General features: G+C 41.3%; 1 protein-coding gene across 4 annotated transcripts in view; it reads left to right on the top strand.

Moving 5' to 3' along the window:
• The first annotated feature begins 514 nt into the window (after positions 1-514).
• The window catches only part of sema4d (sema domain, immunoglobulin domain (Ig), transmembrane domain (TM) and short cytoplasmic domain, (semaphorin) 4D), an 88224-nt gene continuing 71731 nt past the window's right edge, over positions 515-17007 (top strand). For 2 of the 4 annotated variants that reach the window (XM_065007590.1, XM_065007589.1), the window contains exon 1: positions 518-697. The gene's annotated coding sequence lies outside the window, so the exon portion shown is untranslated. Of the gene's footprint in view, positions 698-17007 lie in introns of all 4 variants that reach the window. The other 2 variants (XM_065007591.1, XM_029628598.2) reach the window with 2 other exon arrangements.

A 17007-nucleotide genomic window follows, 5' to 3' on the forward strand; every position in this document is an offset into this window, starting at 1 on the left:
ACTCTGCCCTTTCCACCCCCTTCATTGGACCATAAGACAAGGGATGGTTTGTCTGGTTTTACTGTGTTTTTGATTCACTGCTCCATTTGAGGAAATGTTGCATAACCTTTGACCCATAATAATGACCTTTCCAACCCCTTCAGTAGAATGTCTGTGAGTAGCTGTCCAAGGACCCACGCCCCCCCCACACACACAAAGTTTTGGTCAAAAGTAAAGTCTAGACATTAGTGAGTCCATTTGGAGGTTTGAGTCTGTTCTATTCTATTATAAATTGAGTGTGCTAAAACATTTAAATTCCTCTGTCTGTCCTCAATTATCTTTTTATAAAGGTGTTAAATAAACTGCATTATCTGCTAGGCCCATGTATCATAATAACTTTAAAATATAATATTATTTGTAACAACCATATAGACTGTATAAAATGGGTAACAACAGCGGGCTTTGTGCCACTCTCTCACACAAGCGCCATCAGTGCCCTCTGGAGACCTACCTTGCTTGTTTGCATATTGCTTTTCTCTGTCCCACCCCCCTCTCTATCTCGACTGATATCACTGCTGAGAAAGGATTTTTGAATTCGCAGCAGCACACACAGGTCACACCCGCCATGCTGTGAGCCACAGCGACAAACTTGACAAGCTCCGGCAACCACGGTCAACTATTTTAACGACCCAGACAAAGAGGATATTTTTTTTACCAAGTAAGTCAAAGATTGATTTTATGTTTAGGTCAATGCACCGTTTAATTCGTGATACGGATATGTTTTCTTGAAACTTTTATCTGCTGTGGGTTTGTTGCATGGCTGTCTATCTGGTATCTGAGCTTGCCTTGCGGTCATGCATGCTGCTCACTCAGTGAGTAGGGTTGGATAAAGGTCTATATTTGAGGGGTTGGAGCTTTTAGTTCGCCTTACATTTGTTACAACCGGTTTATTTTGTAAGGAATTTACTACAGCTTTACTATGTTTATTTTGAAGTTTGCGATCTAGTTACGTTAATACATGTTTCTGAAAGATCGATATTCCTGTAAAATAAAAGTGCACTTTTTGTTGACTTTTTATCAGACTAAAATTGTGTGTAGGTTGTCATCACCACCTAAATAATTTCAAAGGAAGGCTTGTACATTTTATTTCGTGCTTTTTTTATATATAAAAACTTTTGCAAATACACGTTTGTTACTGTAGACATAGCAGCGTCTCACCTCATATATAAATTACAAAGTTGGCGTAAAATAGTTTCAGTTAGAGAATTATTATTATTATTATTTAGTAAAGAGACTTTTAAAGATTAAAATATCTGTTTAATGAGTTCTCAGGGTCATTCCGGGGTTGCTAGCGATGCACGTATAAATGAAGGGCGCTCATTCATTGGAACAACACAATATTTGTATTGAAATGGGGGGAAATGAAAGCCTATCCACGTAACAGTTTGAGATTACAGTGGTTGAATTTAATGATTTTATATAAATAGATACACTAGATGACTGGGGGGGGCTGTGTTGAAGCTACCGTGCCTCCATCTTGGCACCAATCACCATTGTAAAACATCTTGGAAGTTACAGAAGTGCATTTATTAATGCCTACATTCGTTTTTGCCACATTTATTCTATTGAAGACTCATTAATGCATACTTTTGAATTATATGTGAAAAACACGTACGTTAAAATTTTCATTTTAAAGTATACAATTTTTTAAACAATTTTGTCATTGAGACATTTAATTGAAATGCTGTAAAATTACATTAATTCCTATGGAGGACAGCTCCTGTGGCGTGCCAATATGGCCAACCGGTGGCTTCAAAGCCTCACAATGGCCAATACATAGCATCAGCAATCCAGGGTTTATGTACATAATTGGTTGGAGACCCGGCGTTGAATTGTATTGGATTCAATGCCTGGTATATATTAGCGGTTGGATCAGGAACGTTTCCTCTCACGACCTCTACAAGCCAGAATGTTGAAGATAATAATATTTTAACTTACTTTACAGCAGGTGTTGAGTTCAGATTTATATCACTTGACGCATGCGCAGAACCATGTAAACACGTGCACGAACTCGGCAAGTATTCATGAGTCTCATGTAGGTATTTTCATGTTGGCCATGCTTCAGGCGACAGCGATCTGAACGCACTATCTGTAAAAGAGAGCGGTGCTCCAGGGACTCACTGGCAGGAATAAGGCAACTCCCAGAGGATCTATGAGATGGATGTGTATCTTTACAGAGAAATTGTGTGAATTAATATACTGTCCATAATAAACAGCATGAGACTTAATGAGTACTAGCACAAGAGCAATAATAATGTTGACTGTATAAGGAGATGGTGGCCTAATTTAAAGGACTGTATAACACATAGCATCAACTACTACTCTCTTGTCCACTTGGCGAGAGACTGAGGAGGCTCTGACCTGAGCAGGCAGAAGGACTGCCAGGTGTCCTGCCCCTTGACGTAATTATACGTTCCTGTTGTCTTACATTCTTACCTGCAAAAGGACCAACCACATTGACAACCAGTAAAGTTCAAATGTAATTTGATTGAACATTCTGGTTTGTAGAGGTTGTTGATCCAAATACTTATGAATGCCCGGTGTAGAATGAATTGGATGTCATTGTCAGGCTAGGGTCAAACCAAAGAGCATACGCGTTGGAATACTCTCAACAGAGAACACTGCGTTACCTGTATATCCTGTATATCGTGTTGCTGTGACACACACATCAATCATAGTTCTCTTAATGATAGTCATTTTTATTACTGGGAAGGCTTGATCTTGTAACTCGTTCAGTATATCTCCTGGGTGATATGGAGTGAAGTAGTACAAAGAGAGAAACTTATCCAGTTCAGGCATATCAATGCAAAGCCATTAAAATGAATGTCCTCTATAGCAGTAGTTCCCAACCTTTTTTGCTTACTGTACCACCAACTGAATTATTCTCTGCCCGTAGTACCCCCCGGGTGCATTCCAAGTACCCCCTATGGATAGATCAAGCACCCCTGGTTGCTTGTCCAGGAGCCTGCCAGCAAATTTAGGAAAATGTGTTAGTTAAATGATTGTAATTTAGCAGATACTCTTAACCCTAATTGCTCTTGTAAGTTACTCTGGATAAGTGTCTTGCTCAAGGGAACATCTACAGTTTTTTTTCTATCTCTCACCTAGCCAGCTCAGGAATTGAAACCAGCAACCCTTCGGTTACTGGCACAACGCTGTTAACCACTAGGCTACATGCCACCCAGTTGACTGTGTTGCTCTTAGCTTCTAGTCAAATGTGAGGCCTGTGGAGATATTGATAGTAGATTACATTGGACACTCTCTACCAATGACAAATAGTCATACAGAATGTTAGGCCTATATGACATCCAGAAGGTAACCTACCTTGTGGATGAGCTATCAAGTGTGAGAAATGCATCCTTGCATTGAGGACAGATAGGCAGCTAAATGCTTTTGTTGTATGAACACATCTGTTATGTACCTAATTAATTTCACGTTTCACTAAATTATTATTTTATACATCAAAGGTTCATTACTCTGAACATTGATTTATAATGCTTGAAGAGCCACTGACGGAATGCTATGCTCTGCCTGTCTGTTTGGAAGTTCTCCCCTGAGGCCTCAATATAGTAATTATTCTGCCTCATCAAATTAGATCCCAGTCCTGTGTTGGGTCATGTGAGGCATGGCAGCCACCCGGACCTTGTCACTATAATGGTGGACTCGCACTTCACTCTGGTTGTCCCTCTGGCTCTTTGTTAGAGCAGGACCGGAAATTGCTGTGAGCATTTACCAGCCAGCAGACAATCATAAAACAGTGTCTGAGGTGGTAGTATTAATATTCAGTAAAGCTGTGTGTATAGCTGTTCATAAACAGTGGAGGTATAGTACCAGTCAAAAGTTTGGACACACCTAGTCATTCAAGGGTTTTTCTTATTTTTTTACTATTTTCTACATTGTATAATAATAGTGAAGACATCCAAACTATGAAATAACACATGGAATCATGTAGTAACCAAAAGTGTTAAACAAATCAACATATATTTTATATTTGAGATTCTTCAAAGTAGCCACCCTTTGCCTTGATTACATCTTTGCATACTCTTGGCATTCTCTCAACCAGCTTAATGAGGTAACCACCTGGAATGCATTGAAATTAACAGGTGTGCCTTGTTAATTTGTGGAATTTCTTTCCTTAATGCGTTTGAGCCAATCAGTTATTTTGTGACAAGGTAGGGGTGGTATACAGAAGATAGCACTATTTGGTAACAGACAAAGCCCATATTATGGCAAGAACGGCTCAAATAAGCGAATCAAAATGACAGTCCGTTTACTTTAAGACATGAAGGTTGGTCAATGCGGCAAATTTCAAGAACTTTAAAAAAGTTTAAGTGCAGTCGCAAAAACCATCAAGCGCTATGATGAAACTGGCTCTCATGAGGACCGCCACAGGAAAGTGAAGTGTGATGGTTTGGGGATGCTTTGCTGTTGACATTGTCAGTGATCTTATTTAGAGTTCAAGGCACACTTAGCCCTACCTTGCTGGTTGTATTCTGTATATCACCCTTATTTGGTAAAAGAATAAGAACTTATGTCAAGAACTGCTCAAATAAGCAAAGAGAAATGAGTCTATCATTGACCTTCATGTTTTAATTTTCTTTTAAATTTGACCTTTTATTAAGAACAAATTCTTATTTTCAATGACTGCCTAGTGGGTTAACTGCCCTGTTCAGGGTCAGAATGACAGATTTGTACCTTGCAAGCTCTGGGATTCAAACTTGCAACCTTTCGGTTACTAGCCCAACGCTCTAACCACTAGGCTACCCTGCCGCCTCTACACTCTAACCACTAGGCTACCCTGCCGCCTCTACACTCTAACCACTAGGCTACCCTGCCGCCTCTACACTCTAACCACTAGGCTACCCTGCCGCCTCTACACTCTAACCACTAGGCTACCCTGCCGCCTCTACACTCTAACCACTAGGCTACCCTGCCGCCTCTACACTCTAACCACTAGGCTACCCTGCCGCCTCTACACTCTAACCACTAGGCTACCCTGCCGCCTCTACACTCTAACCACTAGGCTACCCTGCCGCCTCTACACCACTCCCTGCCGCCTCTACCCACTAGGCTACCCTGCCGCCTCTACACTCTAACCACTAGGCTACCCTGCCGCCTCTACACTCTAACCACTAGGCTACCCTGCCGCCTCTACACTCTAACCACTAGGCTACCCTGCCGCCTCTACACTCTAACCACTAGGCTACCCTGCCGCCTCTACACTCTAACCACTAGGCTACCCTGCCGCCTCTACGCTCTAACCACTAGGCTACCCTGCCGCCTCTACGCTCTAACCACTAGGCTGCCGCCCCATGTCTTAACTTCTTATGGGCAGGTGGGACGGCAGCGGGACCTGGCCAACATCCGGTGAAAATACCAAATATTGAACCTTCTTGAAAATATGTGTTATACATCAAAATAAAGCTTAACTTCTTGTTAATCCAGCCGCTGTCAGATTTCAAAAGGGCTTTACGGCGAAAGCAAACCATGCGATTATCTGAGGACAGCGCCCCGCATACAAACACATGAAAAACATATTTCAACCAGGCAGGTGTGCTACAAAAGTCAGAAATAGCGATATAATTAATGCCTTACCTTTGCTCTTCTTCTGCTGGCACTTCAAACGGTCCCAGATACATCACAAATGGTCCTTTTGTTCGATAATGTCCTTTATGTCCCAAAAATGTCCATTTATTTGGCGCATTTGATTCAGAAATACACCAGTTTCAACTCGCCCAACATGCCTACAAAGTATCTAATAAGTTACCTGTAAACTTGGTCCAAACACTTCAAACAACGTTCCTAATCCAACCGCCGTTACCCTAAAACATAAATAATCTATAAAATTTAAAACGGAATTAACTGTTATTAATACCTGATAAAAACAACGTGAGGCGCGCTCCAGTTCACGCGCATCAAAACAGTAGAGTCCACCTGGAATGACACTTACAATAAATAGGACTACTTCATTTATCAAAAATTTCTAAAGACTGTTGACATCTAGTGGTAGCCATAGGAACTGCAACCAGGTTCCTAATAAGGGTATCCCATAGAAAACAATTGGAAAATCCTATGACCTCAATTTTTATCTTCCCTGGATGATTTGTCCTTGGGGTTTTGCCTGCCATATCAGTTCTGTTATACTCACCTACATTATTTTAAGTTTTAGAGACTCTATAGAGTGTTTTCTATTCAACTCTACCAATTATATGCATATACTAGCTTCTGGGCCTGAGTAACAGGCAGTTTACTTTGGGCACGCTTTTCATCCGGAGGTGAAAATACTAACCCCTACCCAAGAGAGGTTAAAGTAATCTGGAAAATGTCAAGGACGTTTCTTTTAAGTGCAGTCGCTAAAACCATCAAGCTCTATGATGAAACTGGCTCTCATGAGGACCGTCACAGGAAAGGAAGACACAGAGTTACCTCTGCAGACGATAAGTTCATTAGTCACTTTACAAATGACCTTGACTAACCTGTACTCCCGCACATTGACTCGGTACCGGTAGCCCCTGTATATAGCCTTGTTATGTAATTTTCTTGTTACTTTTCTAAAGACTGACATCTAGTGGTAATAAAATGTTTCTTCTCACTTTAATTTATTTAGTAAATATTTTCTTAATTCTATTTCTTGAATTTCATTGTTGGTTAAGGGCTTGTAAGTAAGCGTTTCACGCTAAGGTCTACACCTGTTATATTCGGCATATGTGACAAAATGTTATTTAACTGCACCTCAGATTGCAGTCCCAATAAATGCTTCACATAGTTCAAGTAACCGACACATGTCAACATCAACTGTTCAGAGGAGACTGCATGAATCAGGCCTTCATGGTTGAATTGCTGCAAAGAAACCACTACTAAAGGACCCCAATAAGAAGAATAGATTGGCTTTGGCCAAGAAACACGAGCAATGGACATTAGTCTGGTGGAAATCTGTCCTTTGGTCTGAATCCAAATTGAAGATTGTTGGTTCTAACCTCTGTCTGTGAGATGCAGAGTAGGTCTCCGCTTGTGTGGTTCCCACCGTGAAGCATGGAGGAGGAGGTGTGGTGGTGCATTGCTGGTGACACTGCCAGTGATTTAAAACTCGAGGCACACTTAACCAGCATGGCTACCAAAGCATTCTGCAGCGATACGCAGTCCCACTGAGAGCAAACCAGATGGGATGATCATTTGTTTTTCAACAGGACAATAACCCAACACACCTCCAGGCTGTGTAAGGGATATTTGATCAAGAAGAAGAATGATGGAGTGCTGCATCAGATGGCCTGGCCTCCACAATAACCTGACCTCAACCAAATTAACCTCAGATTAAAGGAAAAGCAGCCAACAAGTGCTCAGCATATGTGGGAACTGGAAAGACTGTTGGAAAAGTATTCCTCTTGAAGCAGGTTGAGAGTGCCAGGAGTTAAGCTGTCATCAAGGCAAAGGGTAGCTACTTTGAAGAATCTCAAATATAAAAAAATATTTATTTTTAACACTTAAAAAAAAATGACTACATGAGTCCATATGTGTTATTTCAGAGTTGTGATGTCTTCACTATTCTACAATATAGAAAATAGTAACAATAAACTCTTGAATGAGTAGGTGTCTACTTTTGACTGGTACTGTACACGAAACCAACATCTGACGAGCCAAGTCTAAGGCATTGGAAAACAGACTAATCAGCTGGTTATGGACAGTATATGATGATAGCTTTTGGTAATTTTGGTTTGAATGGGGAACTGTCTACTCAAACATCTTGAATATCGATGATGACTTATGATTCTCAGCACACCCGGTGAACCCAACTAGACAATGTACGACCCTGTCTGTCAAGACAAACTAGTGACATAAGAGCTGTGTTGACTCCTGCCAACTTGTGTGTGCCAAGGTCTTTCAGAGCTCATCAATAGTGTCAGGTACTCCAGGGAAGAGAAGAGTCTCTTATCGGACTCTGCCTCCATCAGAATGCAGTGCTGCCATTTTAAAGGAGAAGTTCTCCTGATTTGAATCAAATCTTTTTTTTTTTTTTCACTTGGGTTTGGGAAATTTATCCCACCAACAGTAGACTTCCTCATTGCTTGTTCTGCAGTATAGCGGCCACAGATGATCAATGACTCCAAGAACAGACGTCATTTTAGAAACATCTAATCTCTCCGTATAGTGGTTCAGGTTTTTTAGATGTTGTACACACGATCTTGTGTAATTCCGAACTGTATCCGCAACATTATATGTGTGTGAACTTCTACTTTAATCCTCCCAGCAGGAGAACAGGCTGATGCCGCTTTAACATTGAAATGCATGCTGGTAAATTATCTAGACTCGAGAGGCTACTCCAAAACAACACGCACGTAGTCATCATGACTCTTAAATGATGGATCAATAAATGGATTTAGGATATGTCATTGGTAATTCACTGTAGTGAAGAAGTCATGCAAGAACATTGATGCATAAATAAGTTGCTTTGGTATTTTGTTTCACTTCTTGAATTCCAATATCAAGTTGCTTTCCTAAGGTCTTGTTATTTCAGAGTAAAGGTCAGGAAGAGGTTATTCTGGGTCTTCATTGCAGTAGGTTGTTTTGGTTTATTCAGTGACTCCTTAATTCAAACATGCTAATGATGTTTTGAACGCTTGCAATCCTTTCATTGACTAAACATCTGTGTGTCTACTGCGTGTTGTGGAGGTCGACCGATTTAATCGGAATGGCCGATTAATTGGGGCCGATTTTCAAGTTTTCATAACAATCGGAAATCGGTATTTTGGGGCGCCGATTTGCAGATTATTATTATTTATTTAATTAAATTAAAATATTTTTTTATATTTTTTTTATATACCTTTTATTTAACTAGGCAAGTCAGTTAAGAACACATTATTATTTTCAATGACTGCCTAGGAACGGTGGGTTTACTGCCTTGTTCAGGGGCAGAACGACAGATTTTCACCTTGTCAGCTCGGGGGATCCAATCTTGCAACCTTGCAGTTAACTATGCCAACGACCTGCCTCTCTCTCTCTCGTTGCACTCCACAAGGAGACTGACTGCCTGTTACGCGAATTAGCCACGGTAAGTTGCTAGCTAGCATTAAACTTATTTTATAAAAAAAACAATCATAATCACTAGTTAACTACACATGGTTGATATTACTAGATATTATCTAGCGTGTCCTGCGGTGCATATAATCTGACTGAGCATACGAGTATCTAAGTATCTGACTGAGCGGTGGTAGGCATTCAAACAGCACTTTCGTGCCTTTTCCCAGCAGCTCTTCGTTGTGCGTCAAGCATTGCGCTGTTTATGACATCAAGCCTATCAACTCCCAAGATGAGACTGGTGTAACGCAGTGATATGGCTAGCTAGTTAGCTCGCACTAATAGCGTTTCAAACGTCACTCGCTCTGAGCCTTCTAGTCGTTGTTCCCCTTGCTCTGCATGGGTAACGCTGCTTCGATGGTGGCTGTTGTCGTTGTGTTGCTGGTTCGAGCCCAGGGAGGAGCGAGGAGAGGGACGGAAGCTATACTGTTACACTGGCAATACTAAAGTGCCTATAAGAACATCCAATAGTCAAAGGTTAATGAAATACAAATGGTATAGAGGGAAATAGTCCTATAATTCCTATAATAACTAGAACCTAAAATGTCTTACCTGGGAATATTGAAGACTCGTGTTAAAAGGAACCACCAGCTTTCATATGTTCTCATGTTCTGAGCAAGGAACTGAAACGTTAGCTTTCTTACATACACATATTGCACTTTTACTTTCTTTTCCAACACATTGTTTTTGCATTATTTAAACAAAATTGAACATGTTTCATTATTTACTTGAGGCTAAATTGATTTTATTGATGTATTATATTAAGTTAAAATAAGTGTTCATTCAGTATTGCTGTAATTGTTATTATATAAATAAAAACATTTTTTAAATCGGCCGATTTAATCGGTATCGGCTTTTTTGGTCCTCCAATTATCGGTATCGGCGTTGAAAAATCCAAATCGGTCGACCTCTAGTGTGTTGTCTTGACTTTGAGGTTAACGTTGTTAACAACATCATTGGAAGCACAGGACTCACAAACGAGTTGATCGAATTACGTAGGTTCTGTCACAAGCAAAAGTATTCTACTGAAGCACGCAACCCAGACTTTAGGGACTTTTCACCGGTAATTGATTTACGGCTAGTTGGAAGAAGACTGAAATGGAATGCTCTATATCACTCAAAAGCATTTTAGTTCCAACTAGACAAATGTGGAGAAGAAAAATGGTGTTTGTTTTTGCTTGTTAGGAGTTCCTTGTATTTATGTATGTATTCCTTGTCTGTGAGACCAGACTATTTGTCAGAACTTATGAGTGCTCAAATTGCCTCTGACAGAGGGCTTGTGCAGGGTTGCATGGAAATGCTGTTAGCACACAAGGGTTTTCTATGTCACTGCTACCAGTGAGGCAAACCCCAATAATGTAATTACCCCAAAAGCAGAGGACAAGGTCATGTTTATTAGGGTACACAACTGAAATCACTTTTAAACATTTTGCAATGGAAAACAGAAACAAGGGTCTTATTGGACAAGTTCAGGTTTAAGTATTTTCTTCCGCTTGGTACTTAACACGGCCAAGTTGGATCACAGGTTTGTGTTTCGCAAGCTTTCCTGCTGCAGTAAGTCGACCTGCATCAGGTCATTTAATGGACTGGGTTTGCTGGGTTTGGGGGACCAAAATATGCAGTTTCATATCAGTTTGAATTCCAGGCTAGACTGGCAATAGCCAGAACAGTTGTGAGCTGCCCTCAACCCCCAGCTGTGGAGGCCACTGTAAACGGTGCTATGAAGTCATCGTACACACATATTTGCATATGCATTACCTCTGTTCCCCTGGCACTCAAGAACCTGAGCAACATGAACACTTACTGTAGCTGTTTCTAGGTAATATGTTGCATTCTAACAAGATTGTGATGGTAGTTCTGCTTCTTCTGGAAGAAGCAGAACTACCCCCACCACACCCACACCCCAACATCCCCAGGCTTGAATAATTTCCTATTGGCGCAAACATGAGGAGCATCTGCTCCTTGCAACAGACACAATTACATTGTTGTCGGAGCCTTCGGGGAAGAGTGTGTTGCATTGCATTCCAGAATCCTTCAATATTCCGTTTTAATGTTTGTCTTGCTATTTAGCAGAAATATGATTTCATATCAAATGATAAGAAGCTACATATTGAAGATTGATCTCGGTTTCCTGCACAGCCAGAAAAACATTGGCTTGGAGCTCTCATATTGACACAGTGTGTTGTACGTACGACTACTTTTATTTGAGAAGTTGCTCTGTTCATTTGCTACTATAAGAACTGCCATCTTACATGGAGTTGTGGCAGATCTCATTTCAGCACTGCGACTCCCTATTTATTTATATATTTCTCATCTAGGCTCTGATTCATTTGTCAAATTGATGTCTTGGCAACTTTTTTTTTTTTTTTTTGAAAATCTGAAATATTGCTATGAAATCACCTCAGTGACTTCCATGCATGTGACATGAATTGTCCAGGATGAATGAAGCATCAACAACATTATGGTGGTTTAGGCGTTATGCTCATCAGGTTGATTGAAGCGGAGGGGACAGCAAGAGGTTATTAGTCTACATTGAGCCTATAGGTATACGAGTTATTAGTCTACATTGAGCCTATAGGTATAAGAGGTTATTAGTCTACATTGAGCCTATGGGTATGAGGTTATTAGTCTACATTGAGCCTATGGGTATGAGTTTATTAGTCTACATTGAGCCTATAGGTATAAGAGGTTATTAGTCTACATTGAGCCTATAGGTATAAGCCAAGGGGATCAAACTGAAATGTTGTGAATACTGTTGAGTTAATGTAAGGTAGCCTATATCCAGTGTAAATCCGCTTGATGCAAATGTGCGAAAGAAACCCAACTGTCATGTGTTATACTTTATGACCATTATCGCAACATTCAGTCTTACAAATGCCTTCAGTCAGTGTAACAATGGTTTCCATTTCCAAGAGTATTTATGGTTGTCCTGGCAACTCCTGGCCCCCTTCCCGAAGGAAAACAACAGAACTCCGAAAAATTGAAAAGTCTCCGAGATCCAACGGCTGAAGCCAAGAGGATGGATATCACGGAGGGTAGGGGAGAGAAACCAAGCTCAGTGAAGCACAGTGCTGTTGACAGTGTTTTGAACAGGTTCCAGTGTGGATGAAAGAAGTGGAGTTTTGTACGTACAGTACATTCCGTCACTGGCATGTCCACCGCCCTTTGCAGCTGAAGTCCACACCGTTGTCAATCAACTTGTCAATCTTTAACCTATAACAAGTGCTCTACTCATGTGGGTGGACACTAACCTCTGTTAAATTATGCTCCGATATAACCCCCCCCCCCCCCCCCCTCCTGTTTCCCTCACTGTGGCAGCACCAGAGCACCTTGGGTTACAATAGGATTTACTGCTGAAAGAGGGCAGCTGGAATACTGATCCCTATTCACCCTGCCTGCTAAGGATCGCAGAACGACCCTTTTAAACAATAGACACTCACTCAGAGAAACCCCCCCTTCCCCCTCCTCCTCCTGAAATTGTGTGCATTCCAGAGGCGAGAGAGATTTCAGCGCTATCGCTCCACAACGTGCACCGCTTGACTGCCTTGACAGAGGGAAGGCAGGCAAGTCCACTAGATACTCCTATTGTTAAGGTAGGGCTGCCAAAGAGGCAAGGCTGCTCTGCTCTCTGTGTTGGATGAGTGGGGTTTTCCCTCCTATTCTTATTTCTGTCGCATTTTTTGGACAGACTGGGTTGAATAATTTATTGTTGGTGAGGAAAGAAGGAGCGGTATGGCTGGAAAGAGGAGGTGACTACCGTCTCTAGAAAGAGGTGGCTACTGCCTTTGGTGGATGCTTGTATTTGTTTTTTCTCTTTGTCATTGTCAGCAGTGCTGTCACTGGTCATGCTAACATCTTGGTAGGGGATTGTGAAGAGTGGAGCCACCTCCAACTGCTACTCTCCCCAGCTGGAGAAGCTTCTGACTGGGCTACAGAGCTTGGTAAGAGTCCCTTATCATAAATACTACCAGGACTTGCATGGGACAACAGACCCTGGACGGAAGCAGCATTATGTGACCAATAACTCGATGTTGAGAACATGTCATGAGCCGTGTGTCTTTGGAAGTCGACTAGTACGCTCCACATTCGAAGTAAGCTTATGCAAATGGTTTTAGTATTTTTTTACCTATTTTCTCTGTCTGGATGTTGAATTATTCAGTGTTTTTGTTTCTAATGAAATCTGATGCCTGCATGTGATTTATTTTACTGTTTAGCACTACTGTACTATCGGTGGTGAGGCATTCCACTTGATTCTTATACTCTTTAGTTACAATAATATTTAAGCCTTTTTTTAAATGAGCTTATTGACTGTTGATTTACCGGTAGTTAGATCTGCAAGGGGTACATTTGTACAGGCTCTAAAAGGAAACAGCCGTTCTGTCTTTCCTCTACCAGGCTATACAGATGTGATTTATTTTCTAAAGTGACCTATTCCTATTTGAGGTTTTGTTACGGCAGGACATGGAAAAAGTTGTGAAGCTACTTGTTGTGTGTTATTATTTTACCCTGACAAGGAAGCTGGTATTTTTTTGGTCTCTCCCTGTAGAGATGCTTGTTTTCCACCTCATTATTGGGTATGGGGGATACTCTTTTCCGTTGGCAGCAGCCAGCCCAGTCAGTGTTGCCTTGCTTCACAAGATCAAAGCCAGTTAACGTCTTTTCAAGTGCTATCACTGCACTTCAAAGACTCTGGGCTCGTGCCTCGGAGCTCTCAATTCCCCACAATAGCAGTGGTAGCACAGAACAGATAGCCATGCAGCCTTTTGTCATTCATGTGCCATCTTTAAACATCACAAGGATCAAGTGATGTGTGATTTGACACTACATCATTCTTTTCCATTTAATCCTACATGTACAGAGTGGAAAATGTCAAGAATTTGGATTTGCATCTTTTTTTGTGTGGATGTCTGTGTTTATCAGATGTTGGTTGGGTCCCCCCTTTTGTTAATTAATTATTTTATATATATATCTTTTGAATTCCTGCTGTGGTAGTGAAATTCACATTTCTTGATGAGCCTCCATGAATTCTATTGGACAGATCTTTATAAAATAGAACATTATCAATCACCTAGATGATGGTTGAACTAAGGTAAAGGAAAACAACTGAATTGACTTCAACGTCTGCAGAGTTTCCTTGGAAGCTCTTTGATACCTGAAACTAATTTACGCATTCATTCTATGCAGATTTCAAGATGCATTGTTAAAATTCCACAGGCCTACCCTTTTAAGTTGCTTTTTCCCCTTGGGCATACTTTAATGGAGTTTCCTCTCCGCAAGGCAAACTGCAGCGCTTGCCTTTTTTCATTGGTGTCTGCAGCACTGAGCACTTTGACAATTGGTTCATGAACAACTGCATTGTGGGAAAACCCTCTGCTATCTCTGCATATTTCAAACTTTTCTATGATGGGCAGTAGGAAATTGACTGGAGAAAATAGTGGTTGCCGCACATTTTATCGCCCCACACGTTCTGGGGTAGTCTAATCTGCCTGCCCAAGAGACCCATACAAATGTTGGCAGGCACAGGTCAATGTTTCTTTTCTTACATTTTTTTTTACAGAAGAATTGAACGCTTAATTGCTTATGGGGAGGGGCTGGGGTGGACAAAAAAAGACAAAAAGGAGGCCTGTATATTGCAGAGGAGATTTGAGCTTTACTGAGTTATAGAGGTAGGACCAGGAGCATAGACCTAGTTGAAGAATGTCAGCCATTCTGTTATTGTAAAGAGAGGGCCTGTCTTGACGGGGAGGAGCACCGAGGGGACTGGAGGCAGACCACTTGCCTTAAGACATGGCTGTTAATATGGAACGCCATAGGAATCTGATCTCAAGCCATGTCCCAGGGCAGGCAGACTGCATCAGACATCCTAAACTCACTAACGAGGTGGACGGAGGCAGACAGGAACTCTAGATGACAGCCAGCAGCCAGGATGGTTCCCCCCCCCCTGAGAACCAGTCATTAGCTCCAGGTTCCACAGCTAGAGGCTGTCTGGGTCTGTATTTATCAAGCCTCTGAGTAGGATCTGTTTTGCTTTTTATACTGGGCATACACAACCTCTAAAATCGTAACAACTTGGACTTGCCCACATATTTCCCTAATAAATGTTTTCTTGTCCCAGATCTTTCATTCCGTTCATCCTCAACCCCAGGATGTGGGTGCCTCACATTTACATGATGATCTCCTAGTTGATCCTGCCCTGTTTCTCAGAGGCACAAAATATGGTGTGGAAGATATGGATTTACAGCGTATTGACTTCTTCCACATTTTGTTACCTTACAGCCTTATTGTAAAATGGATTAAATAGCCCCCCCCCCAATCTACACAAACTACCCCATAATGACAAAGCAAAAATTGTGTTTTAGACGTTTTTGCATCTTTTGGCAGCGACTACAGCCTCAAGTCTTCTTGGGTATGATGCTACAAGCTTGGCACACCTGTATTTGGAGAGTTTCTCCCATTCTTCTCTGCAGATCCTCTCGAGCTCTGTGAGGTTGGATGGGGAGTGTCTCTGCACAGATATTTTTCAGGTCTCTCCTGATATGTCCATCGGGTTCGGGCTCTGGCTGGTCCTCCAGGACTTTCAGAGACTTCCTCCCTCCATTCCTCAGTTTGGCTGGATCTAGGAAGAATGTTGGTGGTTCCAAACTTCTTCCATTTAAGAATGATGGAGGCCACTGTTCTTGGGGACCTTCCATGCTGCAGAAATGGTTTGGTACCCTTCCCCAGATCTGTGCCTCGACACAATCCTGTTTTGCAGCTCTTTTTAGACCTCGTGGTTTCGTTTTTGCTGTGACATGCCCTGCCAACTGTGGGACCTTATACAGACAGGTGTGTGCCTTTCCAAATAATGTCCAATCAATTGAATGTACCACATGTGGACTCCAAGTTGTAGAAACATCTCAAGGATGATCAATGAAACTAAATTTCAAGTCACATAGCAAAGGGTCTGAATACTTAAGTAAATGAGTTATTTCTGTGTTTAAAAAAAACTGCTTTCACTTGATCAGTATGGTGTATTGTGTGTCGATGTTTTGTATTTAAAAAAATAAATAAAATAGAATCAGGCTTCAACGTAACAAAGTGGAAGAAGTCCAGGTCTGAGAACTTTCTGAATGCACTGTATTGTTTTCCAGTGGGACTTGGAGGTGAGAACTTTTAATATTGAGAAGGAACTCCCCCCAGCACAATCAACCTCATTAATTATGGCTAAACCTGCCTATTTCTACATTTTATTTCTTTAAAATCAGATTTTAAAACTTATCTTAACCACACTGCTAACCTTATGCCTAACCTTTAATCTTAAATGAAGATGACAAGCAATGAATGTTTACGATATATAATGTTGGCACAGGTTGTCACTAGTTACCACAGCCACTATGTGTTGTTGATTTCCTCTTGGTCATCATTGTTTTGATCTCACATGCTGAGTGCTAATTGGCTACTGGCAGTAGGCCTTGTCCAATTTAAGTCGTAGCACTGCTCCTACTACAAGATGCAAAACCAAAAATGTTAGAAAATGCTCAGGACATCTGACAGGGGTCTGTAGAAGGGAACAGCCATCATCGGTGTGTCCTTAACCCACTAAAAAGACCCCAGTCCAGACGTACTGATCCTAGCCCAAGTTCATAGGATTCCACCCCGATTAGTGACGGCAAAAACAGTGACGCATTTTTGTGCTGAAATCGTGTACTGTATGCCCGGCATTAAGTCATAATGAATCAGATTTATTATGGACCTGATCCTAGATCAGCTCCAACAGTACACTTTATCCCTTGGAGCATCTCTGTTATGGTATCCACACCAGCAGTCCTAAACCATTATAGCTTTTTAACATTGCTTTTGATTAGGTGGTGAAGTATATCTTGACCTACATGTGGTGGGTGATCACGGAGTAATGTC

This window comes from Oncorhynchus nerka, linkage group LG22 (assembly GCF_034236695.1).
Source record: "Oncorhynchus nerka isolate Pitt River linkage group LG22, Oner_Uvic_2.0, whole genome shotgun sequence".
Classification (NCBI taxonomy): Eukaryota; Metazoa; Chordata; class Actinopteri; order Salmoniformes; family Salmonidae; genus Oncorhynchus; species Oncorhynchus nerka.